This window comes from Armigeres subalbatus, chromosome 2 (assembly GCF_024139115.2).
Source record: "Armigeres subalbatus isolate Guangzhou_Male chromosome 2, GZ_Asu_2, whole genome shotgun sequence".
Lineage (NCBI taxonomy): Eukaryota > Metazoa > Arthropoda > Insecta > Diptera > Culicidae > Armigeres > Armigeres subalbatus.
The window spans coordinates 450,110,705-450,127,810 of NC_085140.1; the positions used below are offsets into that span (position 1 = coordinate 450,110,705).

The window sequence follows — 17,106 nt, forward strand, 5'->3', positions numbered from 1 at the left end:
TCACAAAGCAATGATGCGAATGATATTTTTGGGGTTCCTGGCCCACTCGGACTCAATCTGGCCACATCGGTCACAATCCGGGGACCTATGGAATGGCCATTTTCTAAATTGATTCAAAATAGGTCGTGCGACACCTCAAACTTCATGATTTTACAAAGCAATGATGAAAATGATATTTTTAGGGTTCCTGGCCCACTCGGATCCATTCCGGCCATAATCCGGAGGACCTACGGAATGGCCATTTTCTAAATTGATTCAAAATAGGTCGTGCGACACCTCAAACTTCATGATTTTACAAAGCAATGATGTGAATGATATTTTTAGGGTTCCTGGCCCACTCGGATCGATTCCGGCCACAATCCGGAGGACCTACGGAATGGCCATTTTCAAAATTGATTCAAAATAGGTCGTGCGACACCTCAAACTTCATGATTTTACAAAGCAATGATGGGAATGATATTTTTAGGGTTCCTGGCCCACTCGGATCCATTCCGGCCATAATCCGGAGGACCTACGGAATGGCCATTTTCTAAATTGATTCAAAATAGGTCGTGCGACACCTCAAACTTCATGATTTTACAAAGCAATGATGAGAATGAAATTTTTAGGGTTCCTGGACTGCTCGAATCCATTCCGGCCACAATCCGGAGGACCTACGAAATGGCCATTTTCAAAATTGATTCAAAATAGGTCGTGCGACACCTCAAACTTCATGATTTTACAAAGCAATGATGGGAATAATATTTTTAGGGTTCCTGGCCCACTCGGATCCATTCCGGCCATAATCCGGAGGACCTACGGAATGGCCATTTTCTAAATTGATTCAAATTAGGTCGTGCGACACCTCAAACTTCATGATTTTACAAGCAATGATAGGAATGATATTTTTAGGGTTCCTGACCCACTCGGATTCAATTTGGCCACATCGTTCACAATCCGGGGACCTACGGGATGGCCATTTTCTAAATTAATTCAATACAGGTCATGTGACACCTCAAACTTCATGAATTTACAATGCAATGATGAGAATGATACAAGGGCGTAGTCAGAGTGGGCATGTTGAGGCAAAACTACTCGAAACATTTCCGGCTCAAGAATTCTCCTAGAAATCCTTCTAGAAGCTTCCCTGGGAGCTTCTAAATTCCTCCGGAAAGTTATCCACAGAAAATCATACAAAAATCTTTTTCATGTAATTGTAATTTCTCCTTATCCAGAAACCCCTCACTAAATTTTTTTTAGGAAATTCATTTTCAAAATTGATTCAAAATAGGTCGTGCGACACCTCAAACTTCATGATTTTACAAAGCAATGATGGGAATAATATTTTTAGGGTTCCTGGCCCACTCGGATCCATTCCGGCCATAATCCGGAGGACCTACGGAATGGCCATTTTCTAAATTGATTCAAATTAGGTCGTGCGACACCTCAAACTTCATGATTTTACAAGCAATGATAGGAATGATATTTTTAGGGTTCCTGACCCACTCGGATTCAATTTGGCCACATCGGTCACAATCCGGGGACCTACGGGATGGCCATTTTCTAAATTAATTCAAAACAGGTCATGTGACACCTCAAACTTCATGAATTTACAATGCAATGATGAGAATGATACAAGGGCGTAGTCAGAGTGGGCAGGTTGAGGCAAAACAACTCGAAAAGTTTCAGGCTCAAGAATTCTCCTTGAAATCCTTCTAGAAGCTCCCTAGAGACTTCTAAATTCCTCCGGAAAGTTATCCACAAATTCGTCTGAAAATCGTTCGAAAATCTTTCTCATGTAATTGTAATTTCTCCTTATCCAGAAACCCCTCACTAAATTCGTTTTTTAGGAAATTCATGAGGAAATTCCTTGAAGATTTCTTTTCTTCTCCAATTTTTCCTTCTAGACATTTCTTTGGCTATTCTTCCAGAAAAATCTCAGGCATTTCCTTCAGGAATACATTCGAGAGTTCCTTCAAGAATACAAATGGAATTTCCTTCCAAAATTCCGCTAGATGTTTCTTTAGAAATTTATGGCGGAAATCCTCCGATTTCGCTCTATAATTTCATTTGTAAATCTATAAGAAATTCCTTCGGAAATTCTTCTAGGAACTTCTCCGGGCATTCCTCCAGGAACTCTTCCTTTAATTTCTCCAGGATAACTTTCAGAAGTTTTACCGGTAATACCTCCATAAATTAAATAGCGAAATCCTCTAGGATTTCATTCTGGAATTCTTTCTGCTATTACCTCAGAATATCCTTCAAGAATTCATCTAAAAATTTCTTTAGAAATTTATCCAGGAATTCGTCCATATATTTCCTCGGAAATTCTTCCAGGTATTTTCCCGGGAATTGCTTCAGGTACTTCTCCAGGCATTCCTTCAGGAATTTCTCCAGAAATTTTTCCACGGAATTGTCCTGGAATGCCTTCCTCCTTTCCTTCCTTTCACTCCAGAATTTCATTCGGATATTAATTTGAGAGTTCCTCCAAGATATCTTTCAAGAGTTCTTCCAAGATTTTCTTCAGAACTATCTCCAGGAATTCATACGGTAATTTCTTCAGCACTTCATCTGGAATTTCTGCAATAATTTCTCCTGGTATTTTTCCGGAATTCCTTCAGATATTTATCCAGAAATTCTTTCATGAACTTCTCCAAGAATTAGTTCAGGACTTCTTTGTGAGAATTCCTCCGGAAGTGCTTGTGGGACCTCCTCCAGGAGTTTTTCCAAGAGTTCCTCAGGGAATTCCTCCTGGAACTTCACAGGGAATTCCTGGAGGATATATGGCAGGAATTTCACGGCAAATGGGATTTCGGAAGTTCCTCTAGAAATTCAACTCCGGGTATTCCAACGACTGTTCTTCTGAAAATTTCTCCGGGAGTTCCAGCAGTAGCTTCTCCGGGAATTCATTCAGGCTTTTTTTTAGAATTTATCTACAAAATCCTCCAGAAGTTCCTCGGAGAATTTCTCTGGGAGTTGCTCTGGGAGATCTTTTGAAAACTCTTCCAGGAGTTCCTCCTGGAATTCTTACGGAAGTTCATTTGGGAGTTCATCCAAGAGTTCTTACGAGAGTTACTCTAGAAATTCTTCCTGTAGTTCTTTAAGATATTCCTCCAGAAGTTCCACCGGAAGTTCCTCCGAAAAATCCTCTGATAATTTCTCCGGAAATTCCTCCAGAAATCCCTCCAGGAGCTCCTCCGAAATTACTCCAGGAGTTCCTTCTTAGAGGAACACTCAGGGAACTGCCGTAGAAACTTCCGGAGGAAAGCTCATAGAAACTGCCGGTGGATCTCCCGGAGGAATTCTCATAGTAACTGCTGAAAGAGCTCCCGTAAGAGCTCCCGGAAGAATTTCAGGAGGAACTCCTAGCAGAATTCCTAGAGGGACAATTGGAAGAACTTTGGGAGGAATTTCCAGCTAAATTTCTGAAGAAGGACCAAATGATTTCCTGAAAAAAAGCCTGCATGATTTCGTGGAAGAGCTACTGGTGGAACTCCCGGAGGAATTCTTGAAATAACTTCCGGAGGAATTTCTGAAAAAGAATTTTCAAATGAACCCCCGAAGGAACTGCCAGTGAAACTACCAGAAGAACGCTCGAAAAAAATCTTGGATAATTCACCTTATACACAAATCTCGTCTAGCTGAAACCTTTCTAGGGGTATGTAGCTGAGCTGGATCATCATCATCATCATCAGAGGACCTCCCGGAGATTGCCTTCAGGAGCTCCCAGAGAAACTCTCGGTGGAGCTTCTGGAGGATTTTCTATATAAATTCCTGAAGATGCCTAAATGCATTCCAGAAAGAAAGCTTGAATGAATTCCGGAGGAAATTCTGGAGAAATTCCGGAAGAGGAACCCCCGTAGGATCTGCCGATAGAACTACCGGAATAATTCTTGGAGAAAATCCTGCAGGAACTCTTTGAGGAATTGCCGGTGGAATTCCCGGAGGAACTCCAGGTGGAATTTTCAGAAATACTCCTGGAGGATGTCCCAGTAGAAATCTTGAAGCTACCACCGGAATTCTTTCAGGATTTCTTTGGGAAATAATCTAGAAATTCCTCCGAAAATTCCATTGTTGATTTCATTTACGGTATAATTTCTGTATAAATTTTCAATTGGAATATTTGGGTCCCTGGATTGTGACAGATGTGGTCGGATTGAATCCGAGTGGGCCAGGAACCCTAAAAATATCATTCTCATCATTGCTTTCTAAAATCATGAAGCTTGAGGTGTCGCACGACCTATTTTGAATCAATTTAGAAAATGGCCATTCCGTTGGTCCCCGGATTGGGACTGATGTGGCCGGATTGATTCCGAGTGGGCCAGGAACCCTAAAAATATCATTCCCATCATTGCTTTGTATAATCATGAAGTTTGCGGTGTCGCACGACCTATTTTTAATCAATTTAGGAAATGGCCATTCCGTAGGTCCAGGGATTGTGACCGATGTGGCCAGATTGAGTCCGAGTAGGCCAGGAACCCCAAAAATATCATTCGCATCATTGCTTTGTGAAATCATGAAGTTTGAGGTGTCGCACGACCTATTTTGAATCAATTTAGAAAATAACCATTCCGTAGGTCCTCCGGATTGTGACCGATGTGGCCGGATTGAATCCGAGTGGGTCAGGAACCCTTAAAATATCATTTCCATCATTGCTTTGTAAAATCATGAAGATTGAAGTGTCGCACGACCTATTTTGAATCAATTTAGAAAATAACCATTCCGTAGGTCCTCCGGATTGTGACCGATGTGGCCAGATTGAGTCCGAGTGAGCCAGGAACCCCAAAAATATCATTCGCATCATTGCTTTGTGAAATCATGAAGTTTGAGGTGTCGCACGACCTGTTTTGACTTAAAATTGTAAATGGCCACTTATTCCGGGGACAACTGACCCCAACGGAATCTGGAATAATTCTGGAACCGTACAGTGGATAGCTTCGAAACTAGTATAAATCGAAAATTGGGATCCATCCGGATGGAATGCAACTTGTTGCGAAAGAATCGGTCAAGAAATGCGATTTTCACAGCAGTTTAGATTCTTGAAAGCCCTTAAAAACAGACGTTGGGGACGGAAAGGTTAATCACCATCCGCTATTGGCGGTGTGGTCTTTGCTTTGCCATTCTCCACTGACAATTTACCGCAAGATGGGCTCAGTGAAACATCGAAATGTACGTTTTTGGAGAAGTCGCATTTCGCATAAGCATCTTGAGCAGTGGTTCTCAAACTGTTGCGAAACAGTTTGTGGTTGATTCTTACGAAACTTCACAACACGTACAACAGTACTTTAAATGATCTGATCAAATGTTTTTGAACCTATCTTCCGACAAGCTTGAGAAATACTGAAGTTCATCGAATCGAGACGAGGCTTCTTTTGTGTATTCCAACTTGATTCATAACGACAAACTGAAGGTGTCGGCAAAAAAACTGTTTCTGCTAACTATTTCTTACTATTTCTATATGGCCGGCATGGCAGTATGTGCACAACTATGTGCAAGTGCAATCTAATACGACAGCAGTCGGACGGACGTGTGGTTAGTTAGTTTTTTTTTTGTTTTCGAAATCACCTTGGCGGGTAGCCTTTCCATCGCGCTTCGGTCTTCTTCCAGCCAGCGTTGTTTTGTTTTGGCCATTTTGAACACTCGGACACGCTTCTTCGGCGAACCCGCTGACTGAAAACCGAGCCGGCTATTTTATGATGAAGCTAAACATGGACTTGGAACGGAACCCGTTGAAATTCAAGGACAGTCCTTCTCTTTTTAAACTGTACGGTCGCGTCGGGATGACCAACAACAGTGCCAGTGTTGTGGGTTTCGACTTAGCTTTCTGCCATCGCACTTCTTCTGCTCAGCAGTCAGCTGTTTATTTGTTGGGCCCATCCATTATTACCTCTGATTGGGTCTGACCAAGTGCATCCAACAAATCGATTGTTCTCCAACGCGCGGAGCGTAACCAACCGCCATCGCCGGCGCAATTTGTAATTACAATCGCTGCCTATCGGCACCCCACTCACAGGCACCCGTTTGCCGTCTGTAAGACCGATAGTTTTCCCTCGTCTATTACGGAGCCATTATTGCTCCGTTTTTCCATTATGATGTGCTATTATTTCTGTGCAGCTTTTTTGCTCCTATTATTATGGAGCCCCCCCTGCTGCTCCTGCTGCCGCGTGTCATAACTCCGACAGATCGATCGATCGATCGCGTACCGCTCGACTGCTGCTGGTGAAGAAGCCGTGGTGCGAAACAATTTGTGACTTTACAATTTTCCTCCACAATAAAACAAAAATAAACAACTGTACGTACAGGTCGAGCGTTGTTGTTATCGCGCGCTGAAATAACTCAGAAACGGTAATTCTACCGTGTCGAAACAGGACCGGGTTCTAAGTGCTGCAACTAACGGCATGGCGCTGATAAGCAGCTACCACTCGGCTCGGTGGCGCACTCAAGGTTATTCTTGACTTTAGCGGGAACTGGCGAACGAAAATAGTTTATGGTACATCGCTCGAATGGCATTTTTCGCTAGCAATTGAAGGTTTTCCGGTTGAGTCCACCGCTTCAGGTTGGAATTATCGCAACTGTTGTCAAGCCGTACCAGGAAATTTGATTTCTACGGGTGCCATTTAAAATTTAATAAAGAATAGCTGTTTGAGGTCAGTCCACATACAAGTACGGCATTGGATATGCATATAATGGAAATCTTTTTTCATTAATTTGTAGATATACTGAAGATTTTATTCATTAATTACATTCATTATGGAGTCGTATTTTTTTGTTTCTGACCTTAATATTTGACGAAACGACGCCTTACTGTTGATGTTGAAATACGTATCTGCTAAAGGTGCCTTAAAGTAGTGGAGTAAAATGGAATAGTACAAACTCGTCTTATGACTAGTCATTTTTGAATATTTCTTGAGTACATTCAAAAAGAGCTATAAGGAAATTCAAAATGGTTTCCTGATGACATTTAAAAATAATCTTTGCGCTCAAATTCCGTAGCATTTTCACTAAAATATTGGAAATAAAAAAATTAACTTTAATTTGAAAGAGCCCCTGATTTTTTTTTTTTGGTTTTTTTTTCCACAACCGTCAATAATATTAGGGTTGACGAATACCCTTACATGTGGGCTATTTTTTTTTATTACTGTGTTGCCTTTGGTTTGGGACGAAGGGATTCAGGTTTTCATGGAACTTTTTCCACAAATAGGGTAACATACGGCATTGGCAGGTTTCGACTATTGTTAGCAACCCTATCCGAATTTGGGTATGAACCACATAGCGTCTCTTTATCGTTGCGTACACGCAGCGATAAAAGCACCCAGTGTTGGAAGTAGTTTGTGCTAAAGTGGAAAAAATCAAGGAATTATGACCCGAAACAAATGTGCACCTGCAAAATTTTTGTCATTAACATATTGCTAAAGAAAACAGCACATGTCATATTGATTTTCAATGCTTATGCTACTATGCGTTTCGTTTAAATGAAGAAAAATTTCTTCCGCACCTGTGATATCGAGGTAAATCGTTCCAAATTTTAATAGCTCGTAGGCGGAAGGAGTCTTTTAAACTGTTTGTGGAACAACTAGGAAAGATAAGTAACGAACCTCGCGGAGAACGAGTATATCTGAATAAATCGCGTAGATGAATTGGAGGGTTGTTAATAATTTTGAATGTTTGGAATACAGTTTTTAAACTTTAGATGACTTGTAAAATCACTCCCAAGAATAGCCTTTCTATAATTAGATAAATGATCAAACTTTTTCAGATTAATGCATATCGTGTAACAGCGTTGAATACTTGGTTTAGTTTTTTCGTATTTTTCTTAGTAACAATGCAAAACAAAATATCACCATAATCAAACAGTGGAACTAAAAGAGAACTAAAGAGACTGATCAGTTGAATTCGGATATGTTGGAAAGTACAACGTCTCAATAATACAAGCGTGTGTAAGGCATTGTGCCCTTATTGTTCACTACTTGACTGTCACCAGAAAGAGCAAATATATTTTATACTAGCAGACCCGACGAACTTCGTTTCGCCTAAAAATGATTTATTCTGTTATTAGTTCTCGAGTTTTGAAGAAATTTCTGTTTCATTTGTATGGGAGCCCCCCTTTCCAAAAGGGGGAGGAGTTTCGAACCACCACAGAACCATATCTTCCCTTGGGATGGATCTTGAACCATTTTAAGAACCTTCCCCGGCGCAAAACCCTCTGCATACAAATTTTCACGTCGATCGGTTCAGTGGTTTCCGAGTCTATAAAGGTCAGACAGACAGAAATTCATTTTTATGTTTATAGAAGAAGAAGATTTGCTTAAAATTTTATAAAGTGAAATGATGACATAAAAAACTATTGTTTCCATTGGCAGCATCACACTTCTGTAAAGAGCGTGAGAATGTATTTGTGAACATATCAAGCACACACTAAAAAGTATTTTTCATCATATGAACAAATATAAAAGAACAAGAAAAAAACTGGGTCGTTTATTTTTCTGAAAAACCTTTATTTGATGTTTTTGGTTTTCCATAAGCCCCAACCTTTGAAAAATTATTACCTAATTGAACACAGAACTGGTTATAGATGACACTCGAAAAAAAAATTCTTCCAGATGTATAATTTCGCTTAGAGTATTTTCCAGTTCATTTTTTTTTGCTGATAAAATTTGTTTGCATTTCCACTATCAAACTTCATACAACAAAACGAATCAAATTATTTCATATAGCTGAAACAATAACGATATGAATTGTGATGTATTTTACAGTCAATTTGGATGCATATCAGAGTAACAGCCCAAACTTCACATTTTTAATTAAAATAACTCAACTTTCCATCCCGTGGAACCATAACAAACCGATAAGATGAGCCTTTGAAATAGCAACACAATCGAATGACATGTGCCTTACTAGACCCGGTGATTCTTTGTCCCTTATCTCATTCTAGACATTATAGGCAATCAGATTATTGAAAATTTAGGTGTCATTAAGTGCTAATTGAAAAAAAAAACAGTGAATGAATACCAGGGTGGCCAGTGGGTCGGGAAATGCGGGAAATATGCGGGAATTGAAAGTCCATGCGGGAAATGCGGGAAAAAGTCGAGAATTTCTTGAAATTATACAAAAAATCGGATCAGTAGATGTTCTTTTCATTAAATCATGGATAACTATTCTAGTGTAAAACAAAAAAAAACAAAAAAATTACTGTTTTAAATGCATATGGGTTTCCACGTAACGTTTGAAACTATTTGAGGTACCCGGCTTAGTCAATTGTACAATTATAATGATAAAACAGAATACTGTAATGTCGAGTCTAGAGCTTGTCTCGGTACGCTTCAGCAGGTTTCTAAGACCAAGGATATCTCCGAGAGTCTATGAAAAAGCTTTTTGGCATTTCGTTGCAGCTTGTGGATTCCTGAAGAAGATTCTTGATCGATATTGTCTTGAAAGCTCTCTTGCTTTTGTCTGCAGACTTGTCGACAATAGTCCATATATCCAATTATGTTCAATTCCACACATCTTAAGAATCTTTGGGCATTCGTTGTTAATATCTTAATTTTCTCACATGGTAACGCAGTGCTTTAGATTGATGGACGGTGTTTGATCGTAAACCAGCTTAAGGATGAAGGAAGGACTGGCATAAATAATAAATTTTGATGTCATAATAAGATCAGGATATGCAGCAATAGTAGAAATAATCATATCAATAATACATCACTGGTCAAGGTTAAATAAGCATCAAGAAATGAAAATAGATTGAAGAAAAATTAGCAATGAATAACATGAAAGTTATTTTTGTTAAAGTGATTTGCAACAGTTTAAGATATGAATCTTTGTAATAAAGATAAAAAAAGGATTTTCAACCCTAGGCTGGCCCATCTCTGAAGTTTGAAGGTGTTGGAAAAGATGGATGCCAAAATATTGGCAGCCACAGAAAAGTTTAAATTTACCTTAAATTAGCCAAGGACTAAAACAATTAAACTAAATGAATTTATGAAAGGAAACGTCAATTTAAAGTACTTATAGAATGAAATATTATTATTCACGATTTTTTAAAAATTAGAATCGAAATTTTTACTTTAGGTCTTCAAAATTACACCGTGAATTTTTCAAAAAAAAATCGGGAAAAAATCGGGAAATATGCGGGAATTTTTAAATGGAAGTTAAGTGGTCACCCTGGAATACCCATTTGACCTGATCATCATTTCATCCTCACATATGCTTATATTATATATTATTATTCTATGCTTAATTGTACAAAATATATAAATTTGTGGAAAAGCGCAAAAAAACTGATTTTGAAATTAGTTTTTCAAACCGAAATGATTTCTCCCTAAAATGTATAAGGGACTCCCTAAAATGAGATAAGGGACAAAGTTATATTCAATAAAATCGTTTAAAATAACATACAGGGTGTTCAATAAGTTCGAATACACTTTCAAAAAATGTTTTAAAATTAAGATTAAATTATTTCTTTTCCCAGTTGCATTTCATTGGATGTATTGTTTATAAGGAACGTTTGTAACATTTTTTTTGGAATGACCTTTTTTTTTGTGTCTTTATTAAGGAGACTTTCAGCCCGAGGCTGGCTCGTCTCCGAGATGGAATGACCTCTATTTTGTACTTCTTCACGAGCTTTAAACGTTTCTAAAACCCATCGTACGCGGCACGCACGATCTGCATGGGCATTTTGTTCCAGATTTTGAGAATTACGTCTTGAACTGGTCCAAGTTACTTACCTTGTATTCGTACATTCCTTGTATTCGTACAGTGACATTTTCTTACGTTCCATATAAATAAAATAAAAATTATGGGAAAAATTACATGGCCTCCCTTACATGGGTGTTGAAAAACCTCGAAAAATTTCTTACGTAATTAATGTACTGCCCCTAAGCTCTAAAAATTGTTCAAGAGAAAATAATTGTTGCTCGGGTTTCCAGGAAAATTCACCCTCAAGATTTATATAGTTGATGATGCAAGACAAACATATGAGACCTTTATCCACGAACTCTTTAGCGAAAAAATGAGAAAGTTGTCTAATTTGTAATGGGCTTAGTTTTATATTCTCCAAAAATCGTAACAGCCGTATCGTAAGTTATAAAAGCCATTTTTTTCTCCTAAATATAAGTGAAGTAGTAGAAGAACTTATCATAGAATAAAACCCAATTAAACTATCTAATATTCACAAATTTATCAGACAGATTGAAAAGTTCAACACTTCATAGGGAAAAAAGGGAGTTTGATACCGCCTGAAAAATAGGTTTAAAAGATTGAATGAACGCAGTCTGTAGTATGAGAACGAACGTTTAATCAATGTTCCCAATTTCCATGCATGCTTAGACAATGTTCTCGGGTCAGCTTGCAGTTTGAAATTAGGTTTTGTGGTTTGAGTCATATTTAATGTGATCGTGCTGGATTTCCAATTTTTTTATATCTAAATTTCTCGAAAAAACTGATGACCTATCTTAAATTTCGCCATGTCCAGGAACAGTTCAACTAATTAAATATTTTGAAAATAATAAATACGTTCAATTCAAATCGTGACATTTTTCGCGTTGAACGATGTCCGATGCGATTTGTGATTAATTGAATTTGTTACACGATAGCTTTGGCAAAAAAATTGGAAATTTTTTATTGGCGCTTGGTGTGATTTGGCAAAACGCCAACTATTTTAAAAACAAATTTAATTTTTTTTTCTTCGATTTTGTCACATTTCCTATTTTACCACCCCAAAATTCACTAGAAGGTGATTACTGATTAAATAGGGATATTATTGTAGTGGGTCGCAAAAACATAGGATATTATAGCCTTGTCGTATGTTCAAAATGAAGCTCTCACCCAGAATGATTGTTGGTTGAGTTTCAATTTTATACAAAATCTTGGCATCCACAAAATTGAAAGATTCGTATACAGAAAATTTTTGCTGTTGTATAGGTTTTATGCAAAACCACAAATCCCGTTATAAGTAAACAAGAAACCAAAATTTAGTTATACTGAATGATTTCGAGATCAATATGAAATTTATACCCTTAACTGGTAAATCAATTTCTTCGCCAACCCTGAAGCTATAGATTATGTGGCAAATTTTTGCTTAAATTCTCATCTAGTTCCTTTTTTTTTTTTTTTTAAAAATCCAATAAAATTATATTTGGAACGAATGTAAAGCACAAAAACTATGCAGTCGATTCAAAGTCAGTTGTTTCGATTTACCTAAATTTTAAATATAATCACAAACACAATTCGCTTTGACGCAGCTGCGCTGTTGCCATCTAGCGGCGACGGACGTGTGCGTGAAATCACTGTTTTTCAACATGGTGAAGTATAGGAAGTATATTTTAAAATGCTTTTAAAATGTTATTAACAGTGATATGCTGAAAACTTTTAAATACGTACGGTTAGAATTTTGAAAAACTACATGTTAGGCTCCTTATCTACACATGTTTTTTTAATCGAAATAATTCAACTTTCGTGTTTCCTATATAAAAGTAAATTAAATTTCTAACCCAAAAAAGTGAACAATTTTAGGCAAAAATGTTTTTTAACGCTTTAATAAGCATTTTAAAATTGACGTCCTATATCCCTTGCTGGGTGAAATAAAAAAGCATCAGCCGGTTCCCATTTTGTTTTCTCGCTTTCGTCAGGGCCAATACTCTCCAAAGTTGATTGCTCAAAATGACAAATAAATCTATCATTTCCAAAATAAATGTTTTATAGTTAGCTAAGTGATTCAGATGAATCAATATGCAAAGGAAGTTACAGACGAGTATTAGATCAATAAGCATGAAGATATGATGTTATGAACTATTTGATGAACTTAGCTGTTTCCAGTGCGAACAGCTCACATCTCGAAGAAGTAAATCTTCAGTCTCTGTATATCCGTCAGCCATCGTAATGTTCTTCAATTTCCTTCTCGAATAGCTGCTACATCTAATCACATGAAACTTGATGGATGGCGAATGTCAATTTTTATCCGAAAAAAAAACACTTCTGTTGTGCTTTCCTTAACAGCTGACCCATAATTGTATTCTAATGATTTTTACCTTTCCCCGTTAAAATCATCCACTTAAATTCATCAACTTGTATATACGAACCGTGCGGATCCTAAAACGAATCAATTAGGGAAAAAATCTTGAAATCGGTCAACCCGTTCGTCAGTTAAATCGTCTGGAAGGACACCTAAACTCATTTTTATTTATATAGATTTTATAACAAATCATATTATTTTTATGATAAAATTGTAACACAATTTTAAAGCTGTTTGTTTCCACTAGTGTAATTTTTGATACAAAGTTAGATGTTTTAACAATATCCTGCCCCAAGTTTACAGATATATTCCGTTTTTATCAACACGGTCCGTGAGTTTCAGTTGATAAAATCGGAACAGTGACAAAATCGGAATAATTTTCTTTGACCGTTTTTTTATGTAAACGTATGTAAATATTTTTCTATGTAAACGTTAGATTTTCAGGTTAGAACATTTTTAAATATTAAGGAACTGTCCATAGACCAAATGAACTAGTGGGAGGCAAGGGTTAGTGAAAAGAGACCAAAGTTATTATACATAGGAAATGTATATTGGTCATCAGTGGTGACTGGTTGAGGTTCCTGGCAAAAAAGGAGTGCATCAAGGGAACGTCCATAAATTATGTCACGCAAAAATCAACCATTTTCAATCCCTTCTTCTTTCATTGTCTCGCTTTTTGTAATTATAAAAAAAATATATATGAGTAGTCACACTTTTAGAAACTCTCCCTCCCACTAAAAGCGTGACGTAATTTATGGACGTTCCCCAAGTTAAGGTAGCAGCCGTTGATAACATAACAATAAATTTGATGATAATTTGTCTCTAAGCCCTTTTAGGACGGCTGGATCATATATGCCCAGCGTTTTTGATTGGCTATGAAAGGTCACAGAAGAGGTCCCTAGTTTCTTCAGTAAAAATGTTCTTCATGATGTCGGCTACACGGTCAGCTATTCAGGAAAAATATTGGAGGTCAAAATTGGCTATATACTGAAGACCCAGATATCCAAAACCTTTGGAAGATTCTGCTTCTGACAGCATGCAGATGAATCTGAAATATTTGGATTCTATACCACATTGTTTAATAAATCTAAACACTCAATCAAGTTTGGTAATTTTGATCGTTGAGACAATTTTCAGGAGGCAAATACGCTCAAGGTACTCCAAAGCGTTCCCAAGCACAAGCCAAAGTATCTACCGAACAACCAAGGCTTTTGGCAGTGTCCTCGACATCAATATGTACCCAACCTGGTGCAATAAGCATATGATCCGGTGCCAGCGAAAGTGGTACATAAACCATTTTTGTCAATTTTTAGGTTTTTACACCAACGGCTTCTATTTGCAAAGATCTAGTAAGGGATAACGAAAAAGTGATTTTTGGCAACTAAATGTGGAGATATGCACATTTTATTTTCTGGTAGGCTAGGTGTACCAGTTGTGGCTATAGCACCAGTTGTCGCACTAGTGATTTATATGCCAAATGGCCAATCAAATCACCGCAACCCAAGTTCATATCGATAAAGCATATTCATATGATACGATAACACCTTTGATTTCGTCGAGAACAAGCAAAGCATAATTGTAAAAATTGATTTTGCTTAATTTTTGACGTCCTTTGCACCAGTTGTCGCACTAGTGGTCCCTATTTGGCCAATCCCATAAGAAAACAATGGGATTTGCCAAATAAGGAACCAAAATTAAGAATAGTGCCACAACTGGTGCATGCGTTCCTATTATGGATTAATCAATTTTGTGGATAACAAATTTTATTGTGGTTTTCCACAGCTGCTCTAAGGAGCAGGAGGTAAAACCTTTCGCTTGATATATTAAGTCCACCCACATGTCTTTTACTTATTTATTTAAAAATAGTTGTTCTTATGTATGGCGACAATTGGTACACCCACCCTATATATCACAATAGCCATTTCGTTGCCAGAAAAGTGATACATGTACAGTTCCACCCTCTAAAATCAGCTTATTTAAAGGAAAATTTGACAACATAATTGTTTTCGTAACAGGTTTTAATCCTATTTAGAATTACAAGATAGTTTATTGCCGTTTAGAATGGTTTTAAAAATGTACATGTACCTCTTTTACTTTCAACGATTTCCGGTTTCTGTTTCATTTTGTTCCCATTGATAGTGGGAGTTCAGTGATGCGAGATTTCTCTTGTTTCGGACAGCAGAACGATTGCGCGATCGGCCGAAATATTGTGTTCTGCATCGCGAGGCCGGTAATAAAGTTAATCAGTTCAGTGAATGATTTCTCGTGTTTCAGATTTTCTAGTAAGCAGAGCGATCGACCGGTCGTCGAAATTTTCGTTCTGCTTTGTGCGGGAGAGTAAGGTAAACAGAAAGCGAAAATTTAGTTCGCATCCGATAATTAAAATATTTAGCGTTTTCGATTGTTTTTGTTTTAAATCAAACTACACACTATACACTTGCAGACCGTTTACCAAAAACGAACACTGCCATACTCCTTATCCCATATATCCAACATCCCAGTGATTTCTCGTGGAAGTGCAGATGACTTCTATCAAAGCGAGTATCACGTCAACAATTTCCTACATATTCCTTAATTTATCTGCATTCGGACACGGCCGGCGCTGTTATTGCTTATTTTTGGGTCACCAGTTCTTACACATTGAAGATGATGTTAGTCCCAAACTTCATCTATTGATTCTTTGTGTAATTACAGCTGGCCTGGCAATAACGGCAATAACTGGCAATAACCGTGGGCGGTCAATCATGCTCATGCTCATGGAATTCATGACCGGCAATTGAAACTTCAGCCGTCGTTAGTATTTGCAATGATGTATCGTCAGGTTGGTCTATGTGGGTTTTTGTATTGTGCTTAACGCCATACCTTTGACAACATGTAATTAAAGCATAAGCCAATGTATCGATGCGACCGAATTTATGACACATAGACAGTGGATCTGGCGTCGCGTCGCGTACATAAGGCGGTAGATCTAATGTAGATTATTTCAATGACTACCCAAAGTAGGTATGATTGTAATTTCTGAATTTCAGAATCCGAAAGTTCATCGAAAAGCTGACCTTCCAGCATTAATAAAGCTTAAAAAAAACCTTTCAGCATGGTCATCAGCATCCTGTTGAACGTCCTCAGCTCGAGCTGAATTCTAAATCGATTGATTTTAAAGTGATTGCTATTTGTTTACTGAAAAGGCACGTTTTAGTAGGCAATAATTGTAAAGCCTCTCCACTTGTATAGATCCCCGTATAGAAGTGCTGACTTTATAATTATTTCCAGCCAAAACGTGCCTTTTCATTAAACACACGTACAAATAACAATCATCGATTGAAAATTGATCCTCGAACATGACCATTGTGTATGAAAAACAGTGTTATAATTATTTCCGGGGGTGAAGCATCCATAGCAGTTCAGTTGTGCGCGGCGACGATGGATGAGGTGTTTTAATGAAGGCTATTTTCGACGGCTTGTTCCGACTACAGTATGAGTATGTTTCGCGACGGTGATGCTTTCTCTGCTGAGGACAGATGGCGAAGTTTTCTTTACTCGACATTTTCAACGATAACCGCAACTCGGTGACGAATTTACGACGATAACTCACGAATCACGATGAATATTGGCAGAAAACGCGGTATTCCATTTTGGGCACTGTTCAATCCGGTTCGAAGGACCAAAAATGTACAAACGAAAGTAGGGAATTTTGCTCGAACTCAAAATAAAGACACTCTAACCGCGTCGTCTATGCTTGGTAAACAGCATCAACTGTTTTGTTTACATATTTTCGAAGACAACATGCTACGACAACCTTGCATCAAAAAGGGGGAACGGAACTATTTAACCATAAATGCTTTTTGGCGCAAGATCAACGAGTTGTATTCTGATCGATTACTGACTTACAAATATCTTATGATAAATTGGTTTAAAACTAAGATTGTGATTAGTGATTAAGGAAAATTATTATCCATCCTCAACTAATTTGTTTCTCTTTTTTTTCAGGTAATTATCCCAATTTGATGAGAACAATGTATTCAGCAAGGTTAGTTGTTTATAGTTGTGGCCAGCCAGAGCTTAAAATATTCATCTTTATGAAGCAACTTCGATCCGAATTTTGACAAACATCGCATGAT

The 17,106-nt window shown here is 37.7% G+C and overlaps 1 protein-coding gene across 3 annotated transcripts in view; it reads left to right on the forward strand.

Moving 5' to 3' along the window:
- Positions 1-17,106, forward strand: part of LOC134213731 (klarsicht protein) — a 780,975-nt gene that overhangs the window by 352,693 nt on the left and 411,176 nt on the right. The gene's annotated exons all lie outside the window — the stretch shown is intronic.